Below are 13,233 nucleotides of genomic sequence, written 5' to 3' on the forward strand. Positions count from 1 at the left end.
GAATTGAGAAGTGACCGCCGGGCATGTGCCGCTGCCACATGGGCGTGGCACTTGACGATCGGTCGTGTCGGCGCAGTGGTTGTAGTTTTACAATTTTACAACAGTTGTCGCTTCAATGTCGCCGCTTTTCAGTTGCAAATTAATGCTGACAATGCAGCAGAAATAGATACGTCGGCATTATATGTACTCTGCTCCGTCTCTGTCACCGTGTGTGCACATCCGATCTTGATGCGATCTATCTATCCATCTATCTATCTATCTATCTATCTACCCATCTATCTATCTATCTATCTAACTATCTATATATCCGTAACAAAATGGAACAATCGACCGACTGTCCCAGCAGCGAGTCAAAAAAAGTGCGAATACACATTCGCAAGCACATCCAGTCGAAAGCCATAAAGCAATCGTAAAAATGCGACAAACGAAGTGCTGGAAATTCATACAAAGTAGCGCAAAAAAAAAAAGGGGGAAAAACAATAAGTTGTAAATCCAAACTAGTCGAAACTGGGAAATAGTTGAGGAGTTCGTTAGGGAAAATAAATAGGCAATAAGGGCCGAAGCTCACGAAAATACATTTGCTACACCTACTCCGTGATGTAAGACCTTCCACTTCTATGGGAGTAGAGTTTTCTTGGCTATTTACTAAGCGGCGGGTATGGTTATGATTATCATTACGATTATGAGACAACAAATATTTGATTGGTCGTCGTTGTTTTTGGCTTTTTGGTTGAGCTCGCTTTATGATATTTTAATTTATTTTGAATACCAAATGAATGGCTTATTGTTTTAAATGGAGGTTCGAATGGGTTTGTTTCGATTGCTAATTAGCATAGCAGAAAAAAGTTGAACAAAGCTCGGAAATACAAACTAAAATAAATAGGTGTAGAAGTAGAAATAGAAATATCCGACTGTGTGAGGGAAACAAACAAAAAAAAACACAGAAAATAAAAAAACGGGGGAAAATGAAGAAATACTAAAGAGAAACTAGTTTTGTCTAATGAATGACGGTGTGCGTGAATGGGAAGTTTCAGATAGGGATGGAAAAAAATATACATACATATAAATATATTTGTATATACATATGTACATATAGTATAAATAAAGAGAATATGGCAAATGAAATGCCAATGAACCAAAGAGGCCAAATAGCTATTTTTCTTTTATTTCTATGCCGCTCATTTGATTTGCTTTGAATAATTTATGAATGCTTTTGCCATTTGGCAAATGCAAAAAGGAGGAAAACGATTCCGCACCAAAACTTATGGCCACTGGCCATTCGAAAGTCGCCACTCGGAAATGGGAATGGGTATGGGAATGGGTATCGGAATTGGAATTGGAGTTGGAATGACCGGTGAACTGGGCGTGGATTCGGGACTCAAACTGGAATTAGAATTGGAATTGGATTTGGGATCGGGTGGCAGTGTTGCACTTGCAAGTCAGTCAGCGTGTCAGCAGGAAAGACTGGGTGACTAATAGAAAAACTTGCTGCTTGCTGGTGAATTTGTCTTAGTCGAGCTTAAACGAGAAATATCGACGACTCCCACCCACAAGTCCCAAGCAACCACACACCCACACACCACACACCACACACACACACACACCCAAACACTCGGAGCAGCAAAGTGTAACGAAGTTAGAAATCCACACACAAAACAAAAAGCTTTTAACGCCCACGCCAAGGCCAGAGCTAATTTGCATATCTCGACGCGCATACGCGAAACAAAAACCAAAACCAAAACTAAAAACCAAAAACCAAAAACACCAAATAAACGGCGAGTCTCTGTTCTACATGCCCGAAAGTACATGAATACATAAGAGGGACTGGGGCTGGGGCTGGAGCTCCAAATGGAGACAGCTCAATAAACATGGCATGGAAGGCGCCAGCTGTGCAGGAAACCCCGAAGCCCCGAAAGTCCAGGCACCGTTTCGGGGTCACCAAATGGCAAATGGCAAATGGACCTACGGGTATGCGAATCCCTTTTGAAGTGCAAACTATAGGTAGTTATAGTAGGCTTAAGCTCTACCAATTTCAATATATGTGCACATAACTCAGCATGTATTTGCATTTGCAAAGTGGCGAATCAGTTATGGCGACATGTCATCGACCTGGCTAGAGATACTCTGCTGCTGCTGGTCATTGAAAGATACGCTGGCTACCTTGAAGTTGGCATCTCATATACGTGACCCGACTGGGGGTCACCAGCTGGTCTATGCTAAGTTTCTATGCTAAGCCTCCGAAATGCTCCGGATATCCATGCTAATGTACTCGCACATAATTGTACATACGAATGTATGTATGTATGCATGTATTTATGTATGTGGGTACATACTATATGTACAATGGGGCCACCCATGTGCGTGTGTAACTAAATACAATGCAAATTTCTTTCAACTCAATTACTCAAACGGCAAACGGCAAACGCAGGAACAACAACCGTCGAAATACATTATCACACAGACACACAACGCACAACGCACAACGCACATGCAAATTATATATATTTTACACCCCCATGACGTTGCAGGGGCATAATTAATTAGTTAAACGGGGCACGGAACTTGGACCGACTTGGACTCGACTCGACTGTTTGCCGGCTCTCGGAGTCGGAGTCTCGGGTTCGCGGGTTTCTGGGGTTCTGGGGTTCTCGGGTTCTGCGCTTCAAGTTCCCATTTTTTGTTTTTTTCGGGCATTGTGCTAATGAGTCCATATTGTACGCAAAACGGCAGCAGCAACCACAAAAAACAGAGCCAGCAAACAAACATCGCACAAAATAAAACGGAAACGTGGCCAAAAGCAGGCAAACGGCAAACAGTGTTGCCAATTACTGTCTTGCGAGTTTCCAAATTAACAAAATGCTGCCAACTGCTGGCGAATGCGAATCTGCTTTAGTTGTCATATACTTTTCTCGAGAATAACTTAATGTTTGGCATACTGAAAGCAGGAATCGAGCTCCTTCAATGGCACCTTGCCATTTATCCTTCAAAGTATTGATCCTCCGCACTTTTGATTTTGAATGCCGAATGGGAAAAGCAGCTTGGGTGACAACTCTGGCGGCGCAGCTATTAAAATGGGTTCCCGCCGGACTTCCTGGCCGTATCACATTACATGACCGCCTCGCTGCCCGTGTCTGTCCTCCTGTTTGCCAGTTTGCCGTTTGCCTGTTTGCCAGTTGTCTGATGGACATGACCCAAAAAACAACAACGGGGTAAGTGACCCATAAAACACGATATGCAGCAGCGAAAGTAATGACACGGAGAAAGCACAGAGAAGCACGGAGAAGGCAGAGAAGCCAAACCTTCGGGTTCGGGCCAAGCCCTCGCGCACACTGCATTAATATGATTAGCAGGAGGATATGAGGATATGGCGTACGGCGGGGAAGCGGGGAAGTGGCGGAGCCCAGCTAATGCCATTTCCTGAACGCGCCCAATGCCCAATGTTCCAATGTCGGTGGAAGGTCATTCTCGGGTTCTCATTCTCGGGGCGCCGTGGGACAGAAGTTGACCTACCATATGGCCCAGCCAGCGAGCAAACACACACAATGCCTCCGAATGCCGAAGAATAAGAAGCGAACTCCATACTCCAGCTCCAAAAGAGTAGCGCAGAGTGCAGCCCACGTGCTTTGGGGAGCTATCATTTGGTACTTCTATCTATGTATCTGTGTATCTAAGTATCTGTGTATCTGCGTATCTGCGTATCTATGTATCTGTGTGTGGGCCGACTTGGAATACGCCAGCTACGGAAGTGCAGCCGCCAACGTGGCGGCAAGACCACTCACATAGCCGGAATATTTTGCTGAAAATTCAGAAATACCTCGTCCTCCGCTCTCCGCGGAAGCCAAATCCAGATCCAGCATGGATCGCAATCTGTGGGTCAAGCCGCACGGCCCGTGACTATCATTCAACCGGTTTGAACTCTTTCTCCCCGTTGGCTAACACCACGTTGGTTGAGAGCTTCTCGTTTGATCGTGATTGATTTCCGATTAACCCACACCTGATGCTGCTTGCCACTTGCCTTTTGCCTCTTGCCTCTTTCGCAGCGACTTTAGGTTGAGGAAGTTTGGCCGAACACTCAATTTCCCTATGCAAATTAACAGCACAGCATTTTTGGAGGGGCACAGCGCATTTGTTGTATTTTTGGATATATTTTTTTCCACTTTTTTTCCCATTTGGACCTTGAACAAGGTGATGTTGATTGCTAAGTTGCTGTTGCTAGTGCGGCTGATCGCTGCCATTGTTGTCGACACCTCGTTGCTGTTTTGAAGTTCAAAGTTAACGAAACGAGTCGAAAGAGAGACCAGACGAGACGCAGCTGAGGAGGAGGAAGCACGAGCAATGCAAAGAAAACAATGAAAACACGAAAAGGGACCATCGACAACATAAACACATAAACATGGGAGATGAACCGAGTTGCAGACAACACGGCGTATGCGTAATCAATCAACTGCTGCGGCTGGCCAACGAGCAAAGCTGAGAAGTGGGACACAACTGCGCAGGGTGAGTGCAACTCCTATCTGGACTATAAAAGTGGGGAGAAATTCCTGTTATGCTAAAGCCATTCGCAGCTTAATTTAAATGTAAATTTTTATAGATACCCCCCGCTCTCTCCCGCACATCGGGAATTCGTTTAATTTGCGTGCTCTTTTGTTTCTGTTCATTTTTTGCCTGCTTAATTTTATATTGCGCAATGAATCGCCGCATCCAGATATATTTGTATACTGGTATGTATGTGTTCTAGGGTTCCCGCACAGACACACAGATACTCTGGAACAATTTGAGGTGACAAATTGCCTTTTGATGTTGATGTTTTTGTTAATGTTGTTGGCAACGCAATCAGCCGACCTTGAGGTTGCATCTTAGCCCAGTTGCCTGCCGCACTCCAGCACTCATTTCCCTGCTGGCGGCAATTTGTTTGTCAAATTTTGCAGTGTTTTAAATGAATTACGAATTACGTATAATTTGGGTTTTTGTGCGCTTTGCGCCAGCAAGCCATGATACTCGAATGACTCGAATGATACGAAAACGAGGGGAAAATGCTTGAGTTTTCCCATATTCGAGCAACCTTCAACCTCTGGCTGCTCTTTTAATTGTTATATAATTAACATGCGAACTGTTATTATAGTTTATTATTAATAACAATTGCTCGTCTATTCTTGGCGCATCCGACGGTTTTTGATTTCGTTTCATTGCTTTTTTGGCTATATATTTGTTGTATGTGTATGTTGCGTTTGCCGTCTGATTTTATGGATCAAAAAGCGTAACACCGACAGACAGACAAAGCGAAACCCCCTCCCCCTTTTGGCCCAGTCCCCCCTTTTCCCAGTGCTGTTCATCGCAGCGGAAAGTCATTAGCAGCGAGCTCCGATTCGGTTTCGGATTTGGATTTGGATTTGGACTCGGGCTTCTAATGAGTTTGCCAGCCATTTGTCTTGCGAACGTGGGGGGATAACTAAGCTAAGCAGCTGAAAAATGTTTCATCTTTCGGGATACACATATGTCCATATGTACATACATGTAGAGCCACATAAAAGTTTAAAATGGAGTTGTGAGGGGAATGCTTGGCTAATGCCATTGGGCTTTCCCTTGAAAAACGTCGTTGGTTGAGTTAAAGGCTATGTTGAGTCACGTAAAGGAGTTGAAATGGTATAAGGAGCTAGTCCAGTATGCAATCTGTAGATTTGGTTTCGAAATCAACTTGATTTATGTAAATTCCCCCGTTGAGTTTACGGGGATCTCCCTTTTGGGGCATTTACGGCCACGCCCACAGCTTACAAGCTCTCTCTAGACGCAGTTGGTGTTTTGTTTTTTCGGTATTTGGGTATTTGGGCTTTAATGGCCCACGCTTTGAACTCTTTGCTGTGTTTCTACGCTTCTTCTCCGCTTCTCAGAGGGCTGGAAAACACGATTATGTAGCTATTTGTGTTCCTTTTCGCTGGCGAGCGTGAGAAGCAACTAACTGATTGTCGGAATCTCCGCATTTCAAGTTCAATTCGAATTTGAGTTTGTCGTTCCCGTCGTTACGTGCAACGAAAGCAAAAGTCGAAAGAGCCGCCCCTGCCACTGCCACTGCCACAGTCCGCGTTTTAGGCCAATATAGCGCAGCAGAGCATGACGCTTACTGCAATTGAAATGACCAGAGGAAAGAACGAGAGTGATGGCGATGACAGCGGCACGCCCCACAAGCAGTGAATATGCATATGTATCTGTATCTCACATATGGGCTGCTCTATGTTTTGAATATTTTTAAAATGGAATATACATGCAATGGTACATGCTGAACCCCTTGGGTGGCTTACTGCATTTCGCCGTATCGAGCGGGTCCTGTAGCTGGCGGGTGGAGGGTGGTACAACGAGGTGGAGGAGGAGGTGGGGGAGTGCGTGTGGCTCGAGGGGTGCCGGAAAGGGGGTGGCATGTCAACGAATCGTAATTTATTGATCAGCATATAAAAAAGTATAGAGCAGCGAAGGAACAAGTGAGCGGACAAAGTGAAATGGAATAAAATGAAATGGAATAAAATGAAATAAAATAATAGCGAGCGCATGAATAAATAAATAAAAGCTACAGCACATAAGAAAATACGAAAAGAAAGAACTTGGCGTTCGCTTTCGGTCCCCTCATTATTTGTTGGCAAAAATAAATTAGAATTAGATACACACACTCGGATACGAAGATACAGCTACAGATACAGCTAAAGCTACAGCTACAGATACAGATACAGTCGGCCAAGAAACGCGTAGATACAGACTACACAACCAACGACGACACATTTCCAGTTTAGCCAAAAATCGGGGAACTGACGGGATGGGGTGGACTGTCGAATACTCGAATACGGTCTCACATATGGCTGCAATTAAGTAATTTTTGGAGCAACAACACAGCGAACACACACACGAACACACACGATATACTCGTATGTACATATAGACAAAACATGCTAGACACAGAACGCGAACGAGAAACTGCTCGAAAGGCTAAAAAATACGAGTAATAGAGAAATACGAAATTAAATCTAAAACGGAACGAAAATTCGACAATTAAACCGAAAACGAAAAGTCGTGCGGAAGGCAAGGAAGGGGAGACCCAAAACCCGACCCCACATGAAATGGTATTTGACTGCTGCCCGGCCGGTGCCTCCATATAAAATATCAAAAATCAAAATGCCCCAAACAGATGTGTTCACATTGCTAGCACTGAGTTGCCCCTTGCAATTTCTGCCAAATATCTGTCGGAGAAAACCCAAAAGCCAATGTACTATTTTCGTTATACCCCGTCAATCTCATGGATTTCAGTGCTGTAGCCGCACAAACGTATTAAATATGCTAATTGAGAGTATTATTTATTTACTTTTTCAAGTAGAACTCGCGTGTTCTATCTACTGGAAATGTACTAACGCACTATTAGTGTGACCGCATATGTATTTCCCCTGCAGTGCCGCGCTCACAGCGGAGTATTATGCGCTGTTGGTCACACATTTCCTCATGCGTTCTCTTCTTTTTGTTACTCTGCTGTTTTTACTCCAAGTAACTGCTGTTCTTATTACTTTTGTACTCTTTACTTTTATTGTGGCTGGAAATTAAGCAGCTACAACAACTTAAGCACAGCACTCGAAAAGAAACAGAAAAGCAGCCGCCAAGCAGAGCCAAAAACAAATTTAATGTGCTTCAAGGTTAGCTTCGAAGCAGCGACGTCGACAGCGACGCGCACGAAACGAAAAACAAAATTAACAAAAAACATTGTACAAAAAAAGAACAACAAATGTACGCGAAAAAAGAAAAAGAACGCACAAGAAAATAAAATTCGTGATGAATTTTAAACAATAAATACAAACATCAAACAAATGCTCAGATAGGCATGGAGAATGGTGAGTGGCGAAAGGGGGAAGGGGAATGGGGAGTAATGCTCCAGGGGAGGCGGGAGGACGGGGGATATGGGGGGGGAGGGGGCCAAGGAGAGGTTGGGGCAAAGGTTATACGCAAACAGTTTTTGGGAAAATTGGTAAAGCCTTGGCGGCACTATCGGTCGCCACTTTCCCGGCGAAAGCTGTTCTAGATGGTGGAACTAGGAATTGGAATTGCTTGCGATACTTTCAACAGTACGAAATTCTTATCTAAGATTCTAATGACAATTGGAGTGCGTGGAATAGTCGAACTCTAGTGATTCTGGCGTACTTCGCTCTTTATTCGCCTGCTGCTTCTTTTTCAGTTCCATTTGAGCATTTGAAAAGAATTGTTATTTGTGAAGCTTTTACGGCTTCGCATTTTGGACTGTCGACAAGTTGACAAATGGCAAACCGGTTTGGCTTTTGGCCAAGCTCTAACTCCCAGGCCCATCCGCTCCCCTCCCTCGCCGAGAGCAACTAACACTCATTTGGAACGAAGTAAATATATATAAAAACATATAAACAAATGTATAAATACTCGTTAGCAAATCAAAATGCATACGAAGCTTCAGCAAATTTCGACCAATATCGGCTGGCCGACCAAACGGGCGAAGAAAGCGCGTAGGCGAGCCGGCATCGAATCGGGAATTATAATTGGGATTTGGGTTTTGGGAATTGGGAATCGCAGCGGAGGGATAGGGTCTCTAAGTACGAACATCAATTGGCCAATCAATTTGCCCAAAAGTGAATTGAACGAATTAAGCTGATTGCCAGCCGACTACGCGGAATGCGGGCCTCGCTGGTTACCCTTCATCTGGGGATTACACGCCGGCATTTTCCGCTGTGTTCAGCTGGCTTTAGGTTTTAGGGTTTCACCATTAAACAATAAGCAATATATCGTATAACTGCGAACAATACACCTGTGGAGCTGCCCGAACATCCTTATAGCATCATGAGGGCCATGCCCCACCTAGGTGCCACCTAGATGCCACCTGGTGCTCCATGGGGGCATACTTGTTGATGCCATCCATCCCCTGCCCATGTTTGCTATATAGTACATATAGTAGTGGTCGAATCTGATGAAATGTTTACATTTGCCGCTTGCATTGCGCACTGACTTTCAGAGACCGGGGGATAGCGGGGATACAGGGGTTCGCGTATTTGTATTTGCTTGCGGTGACAATTTTTCAATTTTCATTGCTTTGGGAGCACACATGTGCTTGCATTCTCATACGTTTTTGTGGAAATTATTCACCAAAACGCCTGACAGTTTTGTGTCGCTCGCCGCAACTTTTGACAGCTACCTCCGCTCGCGTCGCATGGATTTTGTATTCGTATGCGTATTCCTATTCGTATTCGTATTCCTATTCGTATTCATATTCGTATTCCTATTCGTATTCATATTCGGGGATGGCAGCCACTACTCACTACTGACTGACTAGCCGAAAATTGGGATTGGGATTTGGGATGGTGTTTGCTGTATGGTTGGCTGCTCGGTGGCTCAACTGAGGGGTCTCGTCGGTATCGTTGGCTGGCAAGGCCATAAACTTAGCCCAACTCCCAGACTTCCAGCTTCAGGCGGGGTTCATTAATGCGCACTATGTGCTTAAAACGCCATTTGGGCGTTAGCCGACTGTCTTTCCAGCTGTCTCTCTTTTTGTGAGCAGCCGTGGATCTCAGACACTCGGAAAAATGGCTCAAGTGCCAGATGAAAACGAAATACGTTAAATTATAGAAAGACCTCATAAGAAGCATCATTGTTGAACCGAATGCAAGTACTTCTGCCCCGCTTACTATTCGCATAAAACATTACAGGGTCCGGTCCAATGGTTTTTTCTCAGTGCTCACACATGTCCCGAACATCTTAAGTTATTTGTTGTGTTTTTTTGTTTTTGGAACATTGGAACATTAGACCCCCGCCCCAGAACCCCTTCCCTGCCAGTGGCTCCCCCTTTGACAGTAACTGTATCTACTGCGTCTCCGACTGTCGGCTGTTGTTGTGAACTGCCAACAATGGGCATCATTCATCGCTCATTCACTGGCACTCGTTCTGCGGCTCTGCGGCACAGAGCGTGCACATTGTACACACTGTACACTGTACACTGTACAGTGTAGATGGAGCAGTCCTTTAGCGGCACAACCCCCCACAGCCAACGAGGGGTTGCCCCAGACTGGGGTGTGGCATATTCCGCAATTCTATGGCATAAATTCGCTGGCGATAAAATGCGCAACTGGCACTACGATTCGGGATAAGTCCTTCGGCCTGCGAGGCCAGAATTCCACAGAGGGTGGCTAGTTCGCCGCTTTGCCACTTCGCCATTTGGCCAGTTGGCGGGGTGGAACAGTGGAAGGGTGGAAGGGGGTGTAGTAATAGCCGGGTGGAACATAAAAATATTTATTAATGAATGCATCAAGGAGCGGAGACAAAAGGGCGAGAGAGAGAGAGCGGCAAAAAAGTTTCGCCAAATTGTCCATAAATCCAATTGGAAATGGGTCTGTGTATCTCTATCTGTATCTGTATCTGCATATGCATCTGCATCTGTATCTGCAGCATTTGGCTGTGTGCACGTGTGCGAATTTGTGTGCGCCTGCAGCAGCTGATTAATGAAGCCAGCGAACGGTTGAAAGAGGCAAAACACCTGTTAGCCTCAGTGCCTGTGTGCCAGTGTGGCTTCTTCAGCGATGAGTTGTCAGTGGGCATGTATCTATGTATTCAATAGGGAAATTACTTGCACACTTAGCACTTAGATATGTGAATGAATTCATCATTCACCCTCACATATCTTATCTGATGTACTAGGAAAAGGAAATAAAAACTTACGTCTGTACTATCTGCCATTCATTACAAACTGGCATTCTGCAAAGTTCAATCAATAAGTTGTCTTTTAGCGCGGTTATTCAGAAACGAATGATTCTACGCGCAACGAATGCGCTTCGCTCGTATTTACTTTCTTTATCAATAAAGAAAACCAATGAATTGGTGAAATGCGAAATCCAAAACGATATGGGGGCACTTGAGTATTCCCGAGGAAAGCACATATTTAGTGTTTGCCTTTGGGTTCGTGGGATTTCAATGGGTATTACGTCTTCGAGAACTCCACCCTGACCGGCGGGGGACCTTTGGCCGCTGTTCCCCAAATCGGAATCCCCCACTTGGGGGTTTGCGGTCAATGTGTGAGGAATGTCACGTACTTGGGTGGATGTTGGGGATTGAAGATTGGGGATTGAAGATTAGGGATTCAGAATCTCACCTGCTGGGAAATCTCTCTCTCTCCAAGAGCAGTTCTGCCCATCTGATTGTCGCTGGTGCGTGTTTCGTTGGCCTTTCGGCAGGCGGACACCTGTTTGGGTCTCCCCTTCTATCAGTTTTGAATGGGGGGAAGGGGGTCTTTGCGAAAAGGGTGGGGACTTGTAACACTTGGTTTTGTAGCACTAAAGCGTGACGCTTTTGCAAGGCATTTTTGGTAGTTGTTGGTTAAAGCACTTAATGGGTTCAACACTTCAAAAAAATATGATTAAATCTCTTAGATTTTAAGGCGACAACAGTAGTTGTATTACTATGTACGTTTTTCTTCAATATCGCATTTAACACTTGCGTATCGCGAATTTTTGGGGGGCTTAGTTTGTATTTTTCAGGGGGTTGGTTGTGTTTTGTGTTTTTGGTTTTGGGTTTTTTGCGTTTTTCAGTTTCAGTTTCAGTTTTCAGTTTCCGCTGCGCATTTGTAGCGATTCAGAGTTGCTCACACGATGAATCCAACACGTTGAATAAAAGTTCGAGCGACGTTCAAATTCGCTTAAAGCCAATAAGTCAGCCAGCGGCAGCGACGTCGGCAGCGGAGCGACTGCGCCACAGTGCGATTCTAACGGCGCGAGAACGAAGGAACGGATGGCAATTGAAACGGCCAAAGGCGCGGCCGACCGACCCTCGGTGTGGATGTGGATGTGCCGTGCTGTGCTTGTTGTTTGTGTTCTAAGTCGGAGCCGCCATAAAATCTAATAAGAACGCCAGTGCTGGTGCCAGTGGATGTGGCTGTGGCTGTGGCTGTGTCTGTGCCTGCGAAAACGGGGTGGAGCGGAACAGGGTGGGTTGGAGCGTCGCAGTTGGCGGCGTTGCGTTCGAGTCCGGTTGACGCGAAGCACTGCCAAGCGACCGACGGAAAGGCCGAACGACCGACGCGACTGCCCGGCGGAACGATTGGCAATGGGCTGCGGCAAACAAATAAACAAACGCACCACAAACATTGCCCAGTGGCGTTGTTTCATCCATACGGTGAATGCTCAAGGGGGTATGGCCACGATATAAACTCATATATAGAAGGCTCACAAGTACTACACACTAGATACATTTGGATCGCATTCGGACATCCTTTCAGTGTCCAATAGATTCAGATACAGCAAGTATACCAAATCCAAAAGGGCTTTAAAGAGCCCCTCTTTCTCGGACGCAACTGGCTTATGGAAGTGGAAGTGGAATCGGAACAGCAGCGTAGATATCCGAAAATTGAGTGCGTGTGTGTGCGAGTGCGAGTGTTTGGCCGCTCTGCACTAGTCGCCTTTTGGCTGGAAGCAGAGTCGAAAGCAAAAGCCACAAAGCTTTGGCCCAAAAGAAGAAGAATTCGGAGAGGTGGCGGTATGTGCAAAGTAAGAGCACTTATCAAATTGTACATTTCGCCTTTGGGCTGGAGCAGTGAGCACGGAATCTTGTGACCGACCAGCCACTAACCACTTACCACCACTAACCACCACCTCCCACGCCACCCATTTCACTGTCACTTGCGGAACGTTTGGCAACGGAATCGCTGCACACTCATGCCCACTCGCATTTCAAATGCAGCGACGTCGGCAGCGGCGCCGTGACCTTGAAAACGTTTTTTATGCTCAGTCCTTCGCTCACTCTCTTCTTCGAAGCTTAGACGGCATGCGCAACCGACTGAGTTGCACGATCCGACAACAGAGCTTGGCTTACACGATCCCCAGCGTGGAACATGGAACTTATCGAAATCAAAACATCATACATGTGTAATTGTTGCATAAAAGCCAGCCCTGGCCCGCAACTCATGGGGCTGTGATAAGGAAGCCACCGTTATCCGTTATCGGCTATCGGTTATCAGCCAACGGTGCATGAAAAGGTGGCAAAGGCAGACGTGACTGTGACTAGCCGCACTTGGCCGAAAGAACGGAGTGGAAGGGGTTGCAAGAAGGCTTAGGGGAATTTCTTAAGGATCCAAGCGCCTTTGCAGTGGAAGTAGTGGCCGATTGGGATTAAGGCACCCGGCAAAAAACGCCGGCTACAGTGGCGCACGAAAACAATAACAAATGCTCAGTGCTGTGGGCGAGAGAGAGAGAGGGAAAA

General features: G+C 45.6%; 1 protein-coding gene across 1 annotated transcript in view; it reads right to left on the reverse strand.

Annotated features, from left to right (window-relative positions):
- LOC122623865 (activating transcription factor 3) overlaps positions 1 to 12,021 on the reverse strand; it is a 33,904-nt gene extending 21,883 nt beyond the window's left edge. Inside the window, exon 1 of the mRNA XM_043803234.1 lies at positions 11,132 to 12,021. The gene's annotated coding sequence lies outside the window, so the exon portion shown is untranslated. The remainder of the gene's footprint in view (positions 1 to 11,131) is intronic.
- Positions 12,022 to 13,233: the final 1,212 nt, after the last annotated feature.

This window comes from Drosophila teissieri, chromosome X (genome assembly GCF_016746235.2).
Source record: "Drosophila teissieri strain GT53w chromosome X, Prin_Dtei_1.1, whole genome shotgun sequence".
Lineage (NCBI taxonomy): Eukaryota > Metazoa > Arthropoda > Insecta > Diptera > Drosophilidae > Drosophila > Drosophila teissieri.